Below are 21,203 nucleotides of genomic sequence, written 5' to 3'. Positions count from 1 at the left end.
TACTAGGGGCTACCCGCTCCGTATGATATTCTCTCATATAACAAGAGAATGCAAGAAATATTCGTATTTTATGAATATAATCCATTTATTTTTCAATATCCATACGTTTTACTTAGTTTTTTGTACGGTATTGACAAAATCCTATGCATTTGCATAAGATTTATTTTGCCACAATTTATAGTACTAGTGCCGCCCTCACTAGGTATAAATATCTCATTTCGCTAGTAGTGTATGGGCAAATTCTACTAGCTATTCTCATAAATATGTCACTTATATGCCATATCTATACAATTCATGCACTTTTATATGTATATTTGCTATATTATACATTATTATGCCTTATAGGTATTATACCTATAAGCCACATCCATACGATTGCTTAATATAAATATATGTATAATTTTTTATACATATTTTTTTTTATTTATGTATGGTTTTTTATTCATATCCATATACTGTATTCACTTTTATATGGATATGATTGGCGTTTTATATAGTATTGACAAAATCATAAGTTTGACCAATACGAGGAGAGGTCCGCCAACGACCACCTCCCTATAGGTGTTTTTGGACACGCTGTCTCCCATTCGACTGCTTACTATACTAGGGGCTGCCCGCTCCGTATGATATTCTCTCGTATAACAAGAGAATGCAAGAAATATTCGTATTTTATGAATATAATCCATTTATTTTTCAATATCCATACGTTTTACTTAGTTTTTTGTACGGTATTGACAAAATCCTATGCATTTGCATAAGATTTATTTTGCCACAATTTATAGTACTAGTGCCGCCCTCACTAGGTATAAATATCTCATTTCGCTAGTAGTGTATGGGCAAATTCTACTAGCTATTCTCATAAATGCCTTCTTTATGCCATATCTATACAATTTATGCACTTTTATATGTATATTTGCTAATATTATACATTATTATGCCTTATAGGTATTATACCTATAAGCCATATACATACGATTTCATTTTTTTATTTATATATGGTTTTGTATTTATAACCATATACCGTATTTACTTTTATAAGGATATGATTGGCGTTTTATATAGTATTGACAAAATTATAAGTTTGACAAACACTTTTTTAAGTCTTTTAGTTAAAATTGTCATTTTTAATTGACTATCTAAACACTAGATATATTTGCACATGGAGCAAAGAGTATAAAAATTGGTCGCGTCACTAATAATATCGCGATACATTTTTACTACCATCAAAATACCACATACGTTTATATGTCCTCTTTATTTAATTTGGTTTCTAAACCTCAGGAATAGTTTTAATTATATGTGCGCTCTAAGTTGAATGAATTTCTTGAATCTCTTTACTTGAATTTCTAAGACTTAAAAATATTTATAAATAGATGTCCTATTGCATAATATTTTTTTATCGCTTCACTTATAAAATAACGATCCTGCCTTTCTACCTTTGAATAAACATTCATATAAACATGGAGAAAAAAACGTTCGCGTCACTAACAGTATGTGACGATAAAATTTTGCTAACATTAAAAGGAACATATTTTTATATGTCAACTCTTAGTTGAATTGGTCTATTGCTTAAGATTCTAGACCTTAGGAATATTTTTATATTATATGTTTGCCAATCTTCGCGTCACTAAAAAGATGACGATTCATATTGTTATTATTAGATGGTCGAGTTGTACTTATATTGATATGTTAATCAAATTGGTCTCTTACTTGAAAATCTAGACCTTAGGAATATTTTTATATTATATGTTTGCCAATCTTCGCGTCACTAATAAGATGACGATTCATATTATTATTAGATGGTCGAGTTGTACTTATATTGATATGTTAATCAAATTGGTCTCTTACTTGAAAATCTAGACCTTAGGAATATTTTTATATTATATGTTTGCCAATCTTCGCGTCACTAATAAGATGACGATTCATATTATTATTAGATGGTCGAGTTGTACTTATATTGATATGTTAATCAAATTGGTCTCTTACTTGAAAATCTAGACCTTAGGAATATTTTTATATTATATGTTTGCCAATCTTCGCGTCACTAATAAGATGACGATTCATATTGTTATTATTAGATGGTCGAGTTGTACTTATATTGATATGTTAATCAAATTGGTCTCTTACTTGAAAATCTAGACCTTAGGAATATTTTTATATTATATGTTTGCCAATCTTCGCGTCACTAATAAGATGACGATTCATATTGTTATTATTAGATGGTCGAGTTGTACTTATATTGATATGTTAATCAAATTGGTCTCTTACTTGAAAATCTAGACCTTAGGAATATTTTTATATTATATGTTTGCCAATCTTCGCGTCACTAATAAGATGACGATTCATATTGTTATTATTAGATGGTCGAGTTGTACTTATATTGATATGTTAATCAAATTGGTCTCTTACTTGAAAATCTAGACCTTAGGAATGTAATATATAAAGGATTAAAAATTCGCCACAAAGCCAAGCAAACAATCAATGCATACAAATAGATTGTTGGTTGAACTTTATATAAGAAGTTCAACACAACAAATAAATTATGCAATTTTATTATCGAATCATCAAGCAAAGGATAAGCTTCAGTGGATCGCAGTATGGCAGCTGCTCAACCACTTACAACACCTTGCCTGTTACAAAAGTCGTTTACAATTGATTCTAGGCTTTGTCATTGTATTAAATAATGCTTTTATATGTAACTAGCGCGGCATCAGGTGATCAAAGATCCTCCCAATTTACTATGTTACAAATTACATTGGCATCACATCCATTGTCGTTTAAAAAGTAAATTATAAACTTTAAATGGTTTAGAAGCCATACAATGCAAATTGCCCCTTATTTATCATTGCAGTCCAGCACGGATACGACCTTAGAGGCGTTCAGGCATAATCCAACGGACGTAGCGTCATACCACTGTTCGCTCGAACAAGTATTGTGCCATTGGTCCGTACCTGCGGTTCCTCTCGTACTACGCAGGAATGCTGTCGCAACAACGTTTTGTCATTAGTAGGGTAAAACTAACCTGTCTCACGACGGTCTAAACCCAGCTCACGTTCCCTTGCATGGGTGAACAATCCAACGCTTGGTGAATTTTGCTTCACAATGATAGGAAGAGCCGACATCGAAGGATCAAAAAGCGACGTCGCTATGAACGCTTGGCCGCCACAAGCCAGTTATCCCTATGGTAACTTTTCTGACACCTCTTGTTAAAAACTCTTTAAACCAAAAGGATCGATAGGCCGAGCTTTTGCTGTCCCTGTGTGTACTGAACACCGAGATCAAGTCAGCATTTGCCCTTTTGCTCTATGTGTGGTTTCTGTCCGCACTGAGCTGGCCTTGGGACACCTCCGTTATTATTTGAGAGATGTACCGCCCCAGTCAAACTCCCTACCTGGCAATGTCCTTGAATTGGATCATACCTGAGTAATTGGAGTTATACCAAATTTTCAAATCAAAAATACATAAATGCACCGTTTTATTAAAGAATTTGTTTGCGATTATATAACAAACTCGTGATACTTTGATCAAGAAGCTTGCATCAAAACCCAATACCATAAGATATAATAAATATATCCGTATAATGGCTAGGAAATGATACACGTTCCATTTAATCAAGTAAGTAAGGAAACAATAAGAGTAGTGGTATTTCATTGGCGATACCAAACCGAGGTCTAATATCTCCCACTTATTCTACACCTCTTATGTCTCCTTACACTGCCAGATTAGAGTCAAGCTCAAAAGGGTCTTCTTTCCCCGCTAATTATTCCAAGCCCGTTCCCTTGGCTGTGGTTTCGCTAGATAGTAGATAGGGACAGGTGTGTCTCGGATCCCTCCGAACTTATTTAACGTGACGTGTTCCGCACTGAAGGGATTACAGCCACGGCATTCTAATATACCCACAAGGGAGTATATAATGCAAGGGTCTGGGTTAAGCGCCAAACCAACGCCCTGGACTAGAAGCTATAGCTATGTACATAGCAACCACCCCAGTAGCAATTTAAGTACTTGCTTGTCGGGCAAGCACTCCCCCTTGCATAGGGGCGAGATCTATCTAAAATCTCTACTGTTCTTTGGGTCGCAGCACCCGAGTTGTATTAACGCAACATCCACGTCGAGCCCGGGGACTCTACCCGCGATATAGGTGTCAACCACAGCCACCACGAAACTCCCACTAGGGGGCCGACCTCAATGAGTAGCCTTGGAGAACCACTCAACCCGTGGCACCGAAATTTCAGGCTCGGTGGGCCTCACCCCTTCAGCTCCGACAAGCTCGGATGGGGCAACCATGTCATATTAGTCGCCTCCTACGACAAGCAATGACAAGCTGTGGCAGTATTCTTCGCCGTTGCCACACGGCAAGGGAGTTTTGGGACTATTGTCCCGGCGCCTGCGGTTCATCCCTCGTCGCTTCCATCCTACGCCTCGAGAAGGCAGCATCAGCAAAAGCTCCTAGGAGACGCATCCGTTCTGGGGTCTCGACTACTCCTGCGACGTTCCATCTTTCTTGGACTCGAACAATGCCAAGGGCATCCAAGTCACGCAAATCGCTATAGAGGCGGCACTCACATAGTACGTGAAGCCAGTCCTCACTCTCCTCTCCACATGAGCATGCGGTTGTGGTGCTGAGGGTTCTACCATGGAGGAAAGCGTTGAACGACCCGTGTCCTGTCAGCAAGAATCCGGCTCTTAAGGTGAAGACAAAGTCCTTCCTCTTGTAGACGAACGCTGCCTCTGGGAAAAACTGGCGAGTCACAAAACCGTGAGCCGCTTGGTCCCATCTGAGTTGCCACTCATTTAGCAGACATTCGTCTAGCAGAGCCATCTTGGATTTCCAGTCCAACACAGACAAGTCCTGTCCATAGAGCCAGTCGCTCTCGTCCAGGGGAACGTGCTTTCTGAGCTTAAACTTCACTGCCATCCTGTGAGCATCTAAATCCATTGGAGGAGCACCAGCAAGCACCTGCAGTGCCACCGTGGACACTGTGCGGCATACCGGTAGGCATCCTAATAGGATGGTCCTCTGGCACGAGGTGAGGAGTCTTAAGGACTTGCCCTTGCTCGCCGCCTTGTACCAGACCGAGGCACCGAAGAGTGCACAGGGGACCATGAGTCCGCTGTATATCGTCCTCTTAGCACGGGAGCTGAGCCCCCAATCGACTCGGAGCACCCGTGCTAGCCCTCCGGCAACTCCAGCCAGCCGATCTCTGAGAGCAGAGATATGCGGGAGAAAGCTCATCCGCTCGCCGACTAAGATGCCAAGGTACCGGCATTTGGTGACGTATGGCAGGCTTGCTCCAGCAAACCGTACCGTCGGTCTCCTAGTGTCTGAAAGATTCCCTTTCAGCAACATGATTGCCGTCTTGCTGGTTGACACACTCACTCCAACCTCAGCTCCCCAGGCTCCCACGATGTCCATCAACTGCTCACCCTTTCGCTCCAGATCGGCACGGGAATTCCCATCGACGAAAAGTAGCAAGTCATCTGCAAACGCGCTCAGAGCACAATGTGGCTCCAGGCGCTGAAGCAGCACATCCATCAGTAGGTTCCAAATAAATGGACCACTGACGGACCCTTGCGGGCAGCCCCGTGTAACCGACACTGTGGCCGCTTCGTAACTGCTGATGATACTGGCACTTCGACCGGAGAAATAACTTTTCCACAAGTCTATCTCTCGACAGCCGACGTCGATAAGCCGATCCAGCACCGCGTTCCACTCAACATTGTCGAAGGCACCCTTGAAATCAACAAAGATTCCCAGCACCCTCCTCTCGCGGCTGGTGGAAACGGTGTTTTTAGCGTGCATCCACGCATCCTCAACGCAGCGTCCAGGCCGAAATCCAAATTGCCATCTGCAGCCATCCGGTAGCACATCCTTCAGTCGATTCACCATGATCCCTTCCAGCACCTTTCCGAACACTGGCAAAAGGCATATGCCACGATAAGAGGCAGGATCGCTCCTGTCCTTATCTGGCCCCTTTACCAGCGGTATCACTCTCGGGTGTTTCCACTCGGCAGGAAAATATCCTTCCGAGAGGCATCGAGAGTACAACTTCGTCAGGTGCTGAGGGATAGCACGCCATACCTCCTTGACGATCCCACCCGTGATGCCGTCCATTCCCGGCGATCGCCGGCTTCTCAGCTTCGCGACGCTGGTTGCCACCTCGAAGGCTTCGAGGGTCGGTGGAGCAGCAGGAGTTATACCCTCACGCACTGTGGATTCCGCAACAGGGAAGAAGTTGCGGAGGAGTATATCTGCGCAGTCGTGCCATGTCGTAAGTAGCGCGCCGTTCGACCTAAGACATCCAAGATCGGTTGTCTTTTTCCGGCCTCGGCATATTCGGTAGGCGTGCCCCCATGGATCATCCTTGTGCCGTCCCACGAAGTCCCGCCAGTTTTGTTCCTTTGTCATCAGGATAAGCTTCTTATACTGGCCTGAGGCAAGCCTTAATCCAGCGGCAAGTCGCTCAACATCGCCGGTGCCACTCCGACGAGCTGCCTGCAGCCTGCGCCTCAGTCTCCTGACCTCTTGGCGCTTGGTACTCAGTTCAGGATTCCACCATATTACGTTTCCCCTTGCTGCAGGTATCCTGCGCCCTATTACCCTGTCGCACACTTCATGTACGATGGAGCGAAGGGCTGACACATGATCATCCAACGGCGATTCCTCCAGTTCCTCGAGACATTCAGCTACATCCCTTAGTTCTACTCTGAATCTTCGCCAACTTGCATTGGAGAGCCTCCATTGCGGTACCGGAGCTAGGCTCTCAACGGTACTGCTTGGATCTGGAGTAACCTCAACAGTGATGATGTTGTGGTCACTCAGCTCCCAGAAGTCAACTCTCCATTCGTATGTTGCCCACACACGCGCTGCTTCGTTGGTGAAGGTCACGTCGATATCACTTCTGGAGCGGTGATTATCGAACGTGAACACCTGGCTGGCCGTATTAAGCACACAGACACCGCTTGCGATGATCCACTCGTCCATGTGCTGTCCCCGTTCGCGATTCAGACGGTCTCCAGAGTTAGCTGGAGTTTTGCTGAACCACATCGGGGAAACCGCATTCGCATCAAGTCCGAGGATTGTCGGTGTCCTGCTGGCTAGCAGCAGAACCGTATCCAGGTAGTCAGTGTAGGGCTGCAGGGCAGCTGAGTACTGGCAGTATACGGAGGACAGAAAAATGGTGCCGTATTTTCCTGTGACACTCACGCACACTCCATAATCCGTCGTCAATGTCTCGATGGGCATGCAGATGGCAGACGGGTCGTCCACGATGATGGCAGCTTTCTTCCTTTTGTCAGCGAAGATTCTCATGCCTCCAGGGAGTCCAGTGAGACGCTTGCCTGCGTCCACATAGGGCTCCTGAATGAGTGCGAACAGGTGGCCAGCATCTCTCATCCGCTTTGCAATCTCGATGACAGCGCAACGGCCTCGACCACAATTCGCTTGGATGAAGCTGAACATGTTAATGTCTAGCTTGCACCCTGGCTAGCACAGCGCTATATATCGGGCATCCACCCGAGAGCATATAGTGCCCCGAGGGTAGCCCTTTATGGCGGCAGTTACGGCAGTCCACCGCATTTTTGCACTTCGCCGCGACGTGGTCGTTCTGTCCGCACTGGCGGCAGACCTGGTTTTCTCTAGCGTACCGACACTCGCTGACTTTGTGGTCAAAACCAAGGCATCGGTGGCACGCATAGGTGCGCACTTGAGAGCGGCAGCGGTAAGAGAACCACTTGATATACACCCTCCCGCTTTCGAGAACGGCCAACGCCTGATCATCTACTTCCAGCGTCACGTTTATAGTGGCGCTGTTAGCTGCTGACCAGGGCTTGGTCGCCAGGACTACCGCCTTCTGGAACTCCTTCAGCGACATCTCCTCGAAGTTTTTCTCTTTTAACTCCATCATGAACTCATCCGGCGTCACAGTGGTGTCCACATCCTGTACCGTCACCCTGGGTTTTGCGGCAGTGTTTTTGGACACCTTAAGGCCCACCTCAGCGAATTTTGCGGAGGCAACGATTTTCGACATCTCCGCCTGCGATGGCGTGCGAATAATCGCGCCGCCCCGCTTCAACTCTCGCACCTCATGCACTCTGACGCCCAAAGCAGGCGCTACCTCTTTGCGGACCTTGTCCGCAATTTGCCTCCCTGATAAGGCCGGATCATCACATGCAACGACTGCCGACCAGGTCTCCCGGATTTTCCGCGGTGCGGCTACAGGGGCATAGGGGGCGACAGGGGCAGCAGGTGAGGCGATAAGGTGCGCGCCTCTAGCAGCGGCGGCTGCGTATGAGACGGCCGAGGCAACCGGTGCCTGCTTCTTAAGGCGGTCCTCAAGCACTCCAATCCGTATAAGGAGGGCTGCAACAACCTCCTCGTAGCGGTTGGCTACGGACTGCACCTTCACATTTGTGGCCGGGTTGGCATAGGAGACCATGAACATCCTACCGATCTCCGATCGGATGTCCCCCATCTCGGCAGCGACGGCACCATTACCTCTCCACTCCCTATCCGAGAAGGATTTTAGAGGACTGGCTGGTGCAACGAAGGTCTTCTCGTGTTCAGCAGAGGATGCAGCAGCGGCGGGGGCTGCGGGAGCGGCAGGGGCTGCGGCAAGGGCAGCGACAGGGGCAGCGGCAGCGGCAGCAGCAGGGGCAGCGGCAGCGGCAGCGGCAGCGGCAGGGGCTGTCGCAGTGTCAGCGGCAGTTGCATCCAGTGCCATCAACTTGCACCTAGAGGCGTCCCTCAGCGGCGCTTTATTGCGCTTACCTCTGGGTCGTCCTCTGCCCCCACTGCTTCCCCTACTACTAGCACTCTCACTGCCAGAATCTCCAACATCCATTTTGGGTGGCGCCATCCGCCGGTTATCGGCAGTTCCAACCCAAAAGCTTTTCCACCAAGGACTTACCCCTTTATTATCAGCTGGTCGGAAAGCTCTATCAGCTGATCAGCTGATAAAAGTTTAGCGATGACACAAACCGCACAGCTGTTTTAGGCAAAATGTGCCTAAATAAGCCTAACGCCTCTCTCAAGAGAGCGCCTCTCTCGTGACACACGTGGCGCAATGGAAAATTTCCAATGGGAAAAACCCAATTTCACCCGGTTTCACCACTTTTACACAGGGAAAACACGCGCACTGGGTTCGCAGGCACAAAACACGAATTTTCGTGCTGTTTCTAGCTTCGTATCTGGTCTCTATCAGTCAATATTGGCTACACTCGCGGAGCGTACGGAAAACACGTCTGTTCGCACGAGCAATCTAACACCGACGAGTAGATAGGGACAGTAGGAATCTCGTTAATCCATTCATGCGCGTCACTAATTAGATGACGAGGCATTTGGCTACCTTAAGAGAGTCATAGTTACTCCCGCCGTTGACCCGCGCTTACTTGAATTTCTTCACTTTGACATTCAGAGCACTGGGCAGAAATCACATTGTGTCAACACCCGCTAGGGCCATCACAATGCTTTGTTTTAATTAGACAGTCGGATTCCCCAAGTCCGTGCCAGTTCTGAATTGATTGTTAATTGATAATCGTTATAATTAATAAGAACTAATTGGTTTAACCCAATTAGTATTCTTAAAAATTTTAGCAAGAAAGTTCCACAATTGGCTACGTAACTAAACTATCCGGGGAACAAGTAACTAACATAAATGCTAGAAACTCTATTTACCCAGAACGAGCACATAAACCATGTTATTGTTTCCCAATCAAGCCCGACTATCTCAATCTTCAGAGCCAATCCTTATCCCGAAGTTACGGATCTAATTTGCCGACTTCCCTTACCTACATTATTCTATCGACTAGAGACTCTTCACCTTGGAGACCAGCTGCGGATATTGGTACGGCCTGTTGAGAAGTTTGCGTGTCCCCACCATAAATTTTCAAGGTCCGAGGAGAAAATATCGACACAACAGTATATGTCATGCTCTTCTAGCCCATCTACCATATCTCTCTGCGAAAGACTTCCATGGTAGTACGGCTATAAAACAGAAAAGAAAACTCTTCCGATATCTCTCGACGGCTTCTTTATGGTCGTTCCTGTTGCCAGGATGAGCACGAGGCCCATATTTAATAACAAACGGATACTCAACAGGTTACGGAATTGGAACCGTATTCCCTTTCGTTCAAAATTATTCAAGTATATTAATTTAGCTAGATTTTATATAATATATATATTTGTTTGGCATTTGTATTTTACTTGAAAATTTTCGGCTTTCGCCTTGAACTTAGGACCGACTAACTCGTGATCAACCACTGTTCACACGAAACCCTTCTCCACTTCAGTCCTCCAAGGTCTCATTCGATTATTTGCTACTACCACCAAGATCTGTACCAATGGCAGCTCCATGCAGGCTTACGCCAAACACTTCTACGCATACCATTGTACCTTCCTACTCACTAAAGTTTCAAAATTTATATTACAAGTAATATAAATCATCTACTTTAGCGGTAATGTATAGGTATACAACTTAAGCGCCATCCATTTTAAGGGCTAGTTGCTTCGGCAGGTGAGTTGTTACACACTCCTTAGCGGATTTCGACTTCCATGATCACCGTCCTGCTGTTTTAAGCAACCAACGCCTTTCATGGTATCTGCATGAGTTGTTAATTTGGGCACCGTAACATTACGTTTGGTTCATCCCACAGCGCCAGTTCTGCTTACCAAAAGTGGCCCACTGGGCACATTATATCATAACCTTGAACTTCATATCAAGAAAGTTAAGGTTCTTACCCATTTAAAGTTTGAGAATAGGTTAAGATCGTTTCGACCCTAAGGCCTCTAATCATTCGCTTTACCAGATAAGATTATTTTATATAATATTAAAATGCACCAGCTATCCTGAGGGAAACTTCGGAAGGAACCAGCTACTAGATGGTTCGATTGGTCTTTCGCCCCTATACTCAATTCTGACAATCGATTTGCACGTCAGAACTGTTTCGGTCTTCCATCAGGGTTTCCCCTGACTTCAACCTGATCAAGTATAGTTCACCATCTTTCGGGTCACAGCATATATGCTCAAGGTACGTTCCAGTTAGAGGCATAAATAATATAAATATCATTATACATAACTATATAGAACGCCCCGGGATTGTGTTAATTAGCTATAAATAGTTAAAAAACTAATCCCATTATTAGTCAAGTTAATTACGCTATTAGGTTTATATCCCAATAACTTGCACATATGTTAGACTCCTTGGTCCGTGTTTCAAGACGGGTCCCGAAGGTATCCTGAATCTTTCGCATTGTTAATCCTACAAGTGCATATAATAAACACAAAAATCAATGATAATTATGCCATTATATAATTCCGAAAAATTAACGCACTGTATTCATATAAATCTATCAGCACTTTATCAAATTAATAACATTTATTCTGTGTTAAAATGCAAGCAAATTAATTTGAATAAACTATAAGTTATATTTTATGATAAATTTGGTATGCTAATAGATTACAATGTCCTTATATGGAAAAAATGCACACTATTATCATAATATTGTTTAAATATTACAATTCTAATGATGAATTTTCCATAACGGATATTCAGGTTCATCGGGCTTAACCTCTAAGCAGTTTCACGTACTGTTTAACTCTCTATTCAGAGTTCTTTTCAACTTTCCCTCACGGTACTTGTTTACTATCGGTCTCATGGTTATATTTAGTTTTAGATGGAGTTTACCACCCACTTAGTGCTGCACTATCAAGCAACACGACTCTTTGGAAACATCATCTAGTAATCATTAACGTTATACGGGCCTGGCACCCTCTATGGGTAAATGGCCTCATTTAAGAAGGACTTAAATCGTTAATTTCTCATACTAGAATATTGACGCTCCATACACTGCATCTCACATTTGCCATATAGACAAAGTGACTTAGTGCTGAACTGATTTCTTTTCGCTCGCCGCTACTAAGAAAATCCTTGTTAGTTTCTTTTCCTCCCCTAATTAATATGCTTAAATTCAGGGGGTAGTCCCATATGAGTTGAGGTTGTGTATAACTTTTATATGCAATTAATTCTTTATATATAATGATAAAACATTTTATTAAATTCGTTATATTAATAATATCTGTATATAAATGGCATTTGTTTGATTTAACGAATCAACGAAGAACAATAATATTGTCAACGGTTTTCTATTTTCTAATCATTAATAAGAGACAATTCTAGATAAATTTTTATGCTAGACATTTCTCAGTATCATTTGATTGAAAAAGAAAATATTTCTCTTCGTTTTTCACATTCAAATTATTTACTAATGTGAGATAATGTTTTTCATATATTTTTTAATATTATGAATAAAATAATTAAATTATTATTATCCAATAATATACCATATGCTTATAAAATTTCATTATAAAATTTGTATAAGCAACTTAATTAGCATAGTCTTACAACCCTCAACCATATGTAGTCCAAGCAGCACTATAAAATTAATTAAAGTACATAACAGCATGGACTGCGATATGCGTTCAAAATGTCGATGTTCATGTGTCCTGCAGTTCACACGATGACGCACAGTTTGCTGCGTTCTTCATCGACCCATGAGCCGAGTGATCCACCGCTTAGAGTTTTATAAATTGGTTTCTTAATTTTGTCAAATATGTTTTTATTGAAAGAAATTAAAAATACACCATTTTACTGGCATATATCAATTCCTTCAATAAATTTATTTTTATACCTAAAACGAATGCTGCGAAATGTCTTAGTTTTATATAACCAATATATATCAAAGTATTTCTTTTTAAATTGCATTTATTGTAAATAAATATATATATATATATATTAATACTTTTTTAGCGATATAAATTGAAATTTATATAAAACATTAACCTGTATAAAACCAGGTACAACATTGTACATTTTAGGTTGTTGCATTATCCAATGTATGCGCATAACTGAGATGAACAATACATATCGCAACGCGTGTATATTATGGTCCATATACACACAGTATTTTAATTGTGTTTATATACAATAATAATTTAATATTATTATTTTAATAATTCGATTTGCTTGTTCGAATTTTTATTTGTTTGTTTTGGCTGCTTATTATTTCTCTCATATGTATTAAATACAATATATAATTTTAATATTTGCATTATTTCGATTTGCTTGTTCGAAATTTCATTTGATCTATATTAGATCATATACATTTTGGCAATTCATATTTTATTTGTATTACTATAATGTATTTATTATAATATAAACAAATATTTTATTAACGGTAAGGATATACAATAATAATTTAATATTATTATTTTAATAATTCGATTTGCTTGTTCGAATTTTTATTTGTTTGCTTTGGCTGCTTATTATTTCTCTCATATGTATTAAATACAATATATAATTTTAATATTTGCATTATTTCGATTTGCTTGTTCGAAATTTTATTTGATCTATATTAGATCTCATATACATTTTGGCAATTCATATTTTATTTGTATTATTATAATGTATTTATTATAATATAAACAAATATTTTATTAACGGTAAGGATATACAATAATAATTTAATATTATTATTTTAATAATTCGATTTGCTTGTTCGAATTTTTATTTGTTTGCTTTGGCTGCTTATTAATTTCTCTCATATGTATTAAATACAATATATAATTTTAATATTTGCATTATTTCGATTTGCTTGTTCGAAATTTCATTTGATCTATAATAGATCTCATATACATTTTGGCAATTCATATTTTATTTGTAATACTATAATGTATTTATTATAATATAAACAAATATTTTATTAACGGTAAGGATATTAAAACATTAATGATCCTTCCGCAGGTTCACCTACGGAAACCTTGTTACGACTTTTACTTCCTCTAAATAATCAAGTTCGGTCAACTTTTGCGAAACAACCGTAACACGCAAGGCGTCACAGTGATCACGTCCGGAGACCTCACTAAATAATTCAATCGGTAGTAGCGACGGGCGGTGTGTACAAAGGGCAGGGACGTAATCAATGCGAGTTAATGACTCACACTTACTGGGAATTCCAAGTTCATGTGAACAGTTTCAGTTCACAATCCCAAGCATGAAAGTGGTTCAGCGGTTTACCCGGACCTCTCGGTCTAGGAAATACACGTTGATACTTTCATTGTAGCGCGCGTGCAGCCCAGGACATCTAAGGGCATCACAGACCTGTTATTGCTCAATCTCATTATTGCTAGACGCAATTTGTCCATTTAAGAAGCTAGTGTCCTTATAATGGGACAAACCAACAGGTACGGCTCCACTTATATAAACACATTCAAACACAATAAACATTTTACTGCCACCATGAATGAAGGCTATATAAGCTTCAACACCATAATCCTGAAGATATCTATTTAATATATTTGAGTCTCGTTCGTTATCGGAATTAACCAGACAAATCACTCCACGAACTAAGAACGGCCATGCACCACCACCCATAGATTCGAGAAAGAGCTATCAATCTGTCTTACACACTTATGTTCGGACCTGGTAAGTTTTCCCGTGTTGAGTCAAATTAAGCCGCAGGCTCCACTCCTGGTGGTGCCCTTCCGTCAATTCCTTTAAGTTTCAGCTTTGCAACCATACTTCCCCCGGAGCCCAAAAGCTTTGGTTTCCCGGGAAGCGACTGAGAGAGCCATAAAAGTAGCTACACCCAATTGCTAGCTGGCATCGTTTATGGTTAGAACTAGGGCGGTATCTGATCGCCTTCGAACCTCTAACTTTCGTTCTTGATTAATGAAAACATCTTTGGCAAATGCTTTCGCTTAAGTTAGTCTTACGACGGTCCAAGAATTTCACCTCTCGCGTCGTAATACTAATGCCCCCAAACTGCTTCTATTAATCATTACCTCTTGATCTGAAAACCAATGAAAGCAGAACAGAGGTCTTATTTCATTATCCCATGCACAGAATATTCAGGCATTTGAAGCCTGCTTTAAGCACTCTAATTTGTTCAAAGTAATTGTACCGGCCCACAATAACACTCGTTTAAGAGCACTAATGCAGGTTTTTAAATAGGAGGAACATATGAAAAAATACAAGTATCTAAGCACATGTAAGAACTCCACCGGTAATACGCTTACATACATAAAGGTATAGTACTAACCACAATTGTAAGTTGTACTACCCGTATGAAGCACAAGTTCAACTACGAACGTTTTAACCGCAACAACTTTAATATACGCTATTGGAGCTGGAATTACCGCGGCTGCTGGCACCAGACTTGCCCTCCAATTGGTCCTTGTTAAAGGATTTAAAGTGTACTCATTCCAATTACAGGGCCTCGGATATGAGTCCTGTATTGTTATTTTTCGTCACTACCTCCCCGAGCTGGGAGTGGGTAATTTACGCGCCTGCTGCCTTCCTTAGATGTGGTAGCCGTTTCTCAGGCTCCCTCTCCGGAATCGAACCCTGATTCCCCGTTACCCGTTGCAACCATGGTAGTCCTAGATACTACCATCAAAAGTTGATAGGGCAGACATTTGAAAGATCTGTCGTCGGTACAAGACCATACGATCTGCATGTTATCTAGAGTTCAACCAATATAACGATCTTGCGATCGCTTGGTTTTAGCCTAATAAAAGCACATGTTCCATAAGGTTCATGTTTTAATTGCATGTATTAGCTCTAGAATTACCACAGTTATCCAAGTAACTGTTAACGATCTAAGGAACCATAACTGATATAATGAGCCTTTTGCGGTTTCACTTTTAATTCGTGTGTACTTAGACATGCATGGCTTAATCTTTGAGACAAGCATATAACTACTGGCAGGATCAACCAGAATAATGTTTTTATTCATATTTCATTCATATTTTTTGAATAGAAATTAGCAATATATATGTTGTTATAGATTTTATTTCTATCGAATACGGCCATTTTTATATAGCATTCGTATACGTTTGTTTTCCAATTTATACTTGTTTCGCCACTAATAATAACAAGTTTTTATTGATGTCAAAAAGAATCATATTCTTTATAAACACAATATTTATTTTTCATATATTTTCTTTATATATGCACATTTCATTCTAAAATATCATTTTTGTTCGACATACATAATATATTGTATCCACACATGTACAATTTTTGTTTAACCAATATAAGATATTGAGTTAATCATTTGTATTTTGACGATAAATTTAAAATTTATCTATATATATCCATATAAGTCTCTGGTAATATATAAAATAGAACCGAGTGTATATATATAATTATTACTACTATATTTATTTCTTAAATAATATATACTTATATATTATTTATATATATACTCTTTATTATATATTATATAATTTCTTAAATAACTCTCTTAATAGCTATTTTTTATTATCAACAATATAAGTTGATATTAATATTGAAAATGTATTCATAATTACATTTTTATATTTCTTTGGTAGACTTTTATGTACTATTATTATTTAATAATACACATATAATATAAATCATGTTAGCCTACCTCCTAAAATTAACGATAAAATTCGGAAACAATTTGTTATTCTATGTACAATAGAAACTTGGCCTTTGTTTCAACGTTATTATCTTTGGGCTTAAAATATTAACCGCGGAGCCAAGTCTCGTATTCAAATAAATGAATAAAGAAACAAATTTGACGGATAATATCTTCTCTACTGACATATGTCAATAGCAGACGGCCGGCCCATTGACCATCCTATAGTAGTTTTTGGACACGCTGTCTCCCATTCGGGTATATTCAATTTACTTTGCCACTCACCCATATAGTGTTCTCTTATATAATAAGACAACGCACTTTTATATTCATTATATGGATATATTGCCTTCCTCATATTTGCCACACCACCTATAGTAGTTTTTGGACACGCTGTCTCCCATTCGGGTATATTCAATTTACTTTGCCACTCACCCATATAGTGTTCTCTTATATAATAAGAAAACGCACTTTTATTTTCATTATATGGATATATTGCCTTCCTCATATTTGCCACACCACCTATAGTAGTTTTTGGACACGCTGTCTCCCATTCGGGTATATTCAATTTACTTTGCCACTCACCCATATAGTGTTCTCTTATATAATAAGAAAACGCACTTTTATTTTCATTATATGGATATATTGCCTTCCTCATATTTGCCACACCACCTATAGTAGTTTTTGGACACGCTGTCTCCCATTCGGGTATATTCAATTCTCTTTGCCACTCACCCTTATAGTATTCTCTTATTTAATAAGAATACTAAAATACTTCTCATATTATAGATGTAATCTATTAACTTCTCAATATCCATACGGTTTATGTATGGTATTGACAAAATCCTATGCATTTGCATAAGATTTATTTTGCCACAATTTATAGTACTAGTGCCGCCCTCACTAGGTATAAATATCTCATTTCGCTAGTAGTGTATGGGCAAATTCTACTAGCTATTCTCATAAATATGTCACTTATATGCCATATCTATACAATTCATGCACTTTTATATGTATATTTGCTATATTATACATTATTATGCCTTATAGGTATTATACCTATAAGCCACATCCATACGATTGCTTAATATAAATATATGTATAATTTTTTATACATATTTTTTTTTTATTTATGTATGGTTTTTTATTCATATCCATATACTGTATTCACTTTTATATGGATATGATTGGCGTTTTATATAGTATTGACAAAATCATAAGTTTGACCAATACGAGGAGAGGTCCGCCAACGACCACCTCCCTATAGGTGTTTTTGGACACGCTGTCTCCCATTCGACTGCTTACTATACTAGGGGCTACCCGCTCCGTATGATATTCTCTCATATAACAAGAGAATGCAAGAAATATTCGTATTTTATGAATATAATCCATTTATTTTTCAATATCCATACGTTTTACTTAGTTTTTTGTACGGTATTGACAAAATCCTATGCATTTGCATAAGATTTATTTTGCCACAATTTATAGTACTAGTGCCGCCCTCACTAGGTATAAATATCTCATTTCGCTAGTAGTGTATGGGGAAATTCTACTAGCTATTCTCATAAATATGTCACTTATATGCCATATCTATACAATTCATGCACTTTTATATGTATATTTGCTATATTATACATTATTATGCCTTATAGGTATTATACCTATAAGCCACATCCATACGATTGCTTAATATAAATATATGTATAATTTTTTATACATATTTTTTTTTTATTTTTGTATGGTTTTTTATTCATATCCATATACTGTATTCAATTTTATATGGATATGATTGGCGTTTTATATAGTATTGACAAAATCATAAGTTTGACCAATACGAGGAGAGGTCCGCCAACGACCACCTCCCTATAGGTGTTTTTGGACACGCTGTCTCCCATTCGACTGCTTACTATACTAGGGGCTACCCGCTCCGTATGATATTCTCTCATATAACAAGAGAATGCAAGAAATATTCGTATTTTATGAATATAATCCATTTATTTTTCAATATCCATACGTTTTACTTAGTTTTTTGTACGGTATTGACAAAATCCTATGCATTTGCATAAGATTTATTTTGCCACAATTTATAGTACTAGTGCCGCCCTCACTAGGTATAAATATCTCATTTCGCTAGTAGTGTATGGGCAAATTCTACTAGCTATTCTCATAAATATGTCACTTATATGCCATATCTATACAATTCATGCACTTTTATATGTATATTTGCTATATTATACATTATTATGCCTTATAGGTATTATACCTATAAGCCACATCCATACGATTGCTTAATATAAATATATGTATAATTTTTTATACATATTTTTTTTTATTTATGTATGGTTTTTTATTCATATCCATATACTGTATTCACTTTTATATGGATATGATTGGCGTTTTATATAGTATTGACAAAATCATAAGTTTGACCAATACGAGGAGAGGTCCGCCAACGACCACCTCCCTATAGGTGTTTTTGGACACGCTGTCTCCCATTCGACTGCTTACTATACTAGGGGCTACCCGCTCCGTATGATATTCTCTCATATAACAAGAGAATGCAAGAAATATTCGTATTTTATGAATATAATCCATTTATTTTTCAATATCCATACGTTTTACTTAGTTTTTTGTACGGTATTGACAAAATCCTATGCATTTGCATAAGATTTATTTTGCCACAATTTATAGTACTAGTGCCGCCCTCACTAGGTATAAATATCTCATTTCGCTAGTAGTGTATGGGCAAATTCTACTAGCTATTCTCATAAATATGTCACTTATATGCCATATCTATACAATTCATGCACTTTTATATGTATATTTGCTATATTATACATTATTATGCCTTATAGGTATTATACCTATAAGCCACATCCATACGATTGCTTAATATAAATATATGTATAATTTTTTATACATATTTTTTTTTTATTTATGTATGGTTTTTTATTCATATCCATATACTGTATTCACTTTTATATGGATATGATTGGCGTTTTATATAGTATTGACAAAATCATAAGTTTGACCAATACGAGGAGAGGTCCGCCAACGACCACCTCCCTATAGGTGTTTTTGGACACGCTGTCTCCCATTCGACTGCTTACTATACTAGGGGCTACCCGCTCCGTATGATATTCTCTCATATAACAAGAGAATGCAAGAAATATTCGTATTTTATGAATATAATCCATTTATTTTTCAATATCCATACGTTTTACTTAGTTTTTTGTACGGTATTGACAAAATCCTATGCATTTGCATAAGATTTATTTTGCCACAATTTATAGTACTAGTGCCGCCCTCACTAGGTATAAATATCTCATTTCGCTAGTAGTGTATGGGCAAATTCTACTAGCTATTCTCATAAATGCCTTCTTTATGCCATATCTATACAATTTATGCACTTTTATATGTATATTTGCTAATATTATACATTATTATGCCTTATAGGTATTATACCTATAAGCCATATACATACGATTTCATTTTTTTATTTATATATGGTTTTGTATTTATAACCATATACCGTATTTACTTTTATAAGGATATGATTGGCGTTTTATATAGTATTGACAAAATTATAAGTTTGACAAACACTTTTTTAAGTCTTTTAGTTAAAATTGTCATTTTTAATTGACTATCTAAACACTAGATATATTTGCACATGGAGCAAAGAGTATAAAAATTGGTCGCGTCACTAATAATATCGCGATACATTTTTACTACCATCAAAATACCACATACGTTTATATGTCCTCTTTATTTAATTTGGTTTCTAAACCTCAGGAATAGTTTTAATTATATGTGCGCTCTAAGTTGAATGAATTTCTTGAATCTCTTTACTTGAATTTCTAAGACTTAAAAATATTTATAAATAGATGTCCTATTGCATAATATTTTTTTATCGCTTCACTTATAAAATAACGATCCTGCCTTTCTACCTTTGAATAAACATTCATATAAACATGGAGAAAAAAACGTTCGCGTCACTAACAGTATGTGACGATAAAATTTTGCTAACATTAAAAGGAACATATTTTTATATGTCAACTCTTAGTTGAATTGGTCTATTGCTTAAGATTCTAGACCTTAGGAATATTTTTATATTATATGTTTGCCAATCTTCGCGTCACTAAAAAGATGACGATTCATATTGTTATTATTAGATGGTCGAGTTGTACTTATATTGATATGTTAATCAAATTGGTCTCTTACTTGAAAATCTAGACCTTAGGAATGTAATATATAAAGGATTAAAAATTCGCCACAAAGCCAAGCAAACAATCAATGCATACAAATAGATTGTTGGTTGAACTTTATATAAGAAGTTCAACACAACAAATAAATTATGCAATTTTATTATCGAATCATCAAGCAAAGGATAAGCTTCAGTGGATCGCAGTATGGCAGCTGCTCAACCACTTACAACACCTTGCCTGTTACAAAAGTCGTTTACAATTGATTCTAGGCTTTGTCATTGTATTAAATAATGCTTTTATATGTAACTAGCGCGGCATCAGGTGATCAAAGATCCTCCCAATTTACTATGTTACAAATTACATTGGCATCACATCCATTGTCGTTTAAAAAGTAAATTATAAACTTTAAATGGTTTAGAAGCCATACAATGCAAATTGCCCCTTATTTATCATTGCAGTCCAGCACGGATACGACCTTAGAGGCGTTCAGGCATAATCCAACGGACGTAGCGTCATACCACTGTTCGCTCGAACAAGTATTGTGCCATTGGTCCGTA

General features: G+C 38.6%; 2 non-coding genes and 1 pseudogene across 2 annotated transcripts; all 3 read right to left on the bottom strand.

Annotated features, from left to right (window-relative positions):
- Window positions 1-2,556: 2,556 nt before the first annotated feature.
- LOC127012199 (large subunit ribosomal RNA) lies at window positions 2,557-11,999 on the bottom strand (annotated as a pseudogene).
- A 402-nt stretch (window positions 12,000-12,401) lies between these two features.
- LOC127012159 (5.8S ribosomal RNA) lies at window positions 12,402-12,580 on the bottom strand. The gene has a single exon (XR_007765685.1). It is a non-coding gene; the product is annotated as a 5.8S ribosomal RNA (ribosomal RNA).
- Window positions 12,581-13,783: 1,203 nt separating this feature from the next.
- Window positions 13,784-15,778, bottom strand: LOC127012170 (small subunit ribosomal RNA). Its single transcript, XR_007765696.1, has one exon. It is a non-coding gene; the product is annotated as a small subunit ribosomal RNA (ribosomal RNA).
- Window positions 15,779-21,203: the final 5,425 nt, after the last annotated feature.

This window comes from Drosophila biarmipes, unplaced genomic scaffold, assembly GCF_025231255.1.
Source record: "Drosophila biarmipes strain raj3 unplaced genomic scaffold, RU_DBia_V1.1 ptg000026l, whole genome shotgun sequence".
Classification (NCBI taxonomy): Eukaryota; Metazoa; Arthropoda; class Insecta; order Diptera; family Drosophilidae; genus Drosophila; species Drosophila biarmipes.
The sequence above is the reverse complement of the archived record's forward strand: the minus strand, read 5'-3'. Positions and strand labels throughout refer to the sequence as shown.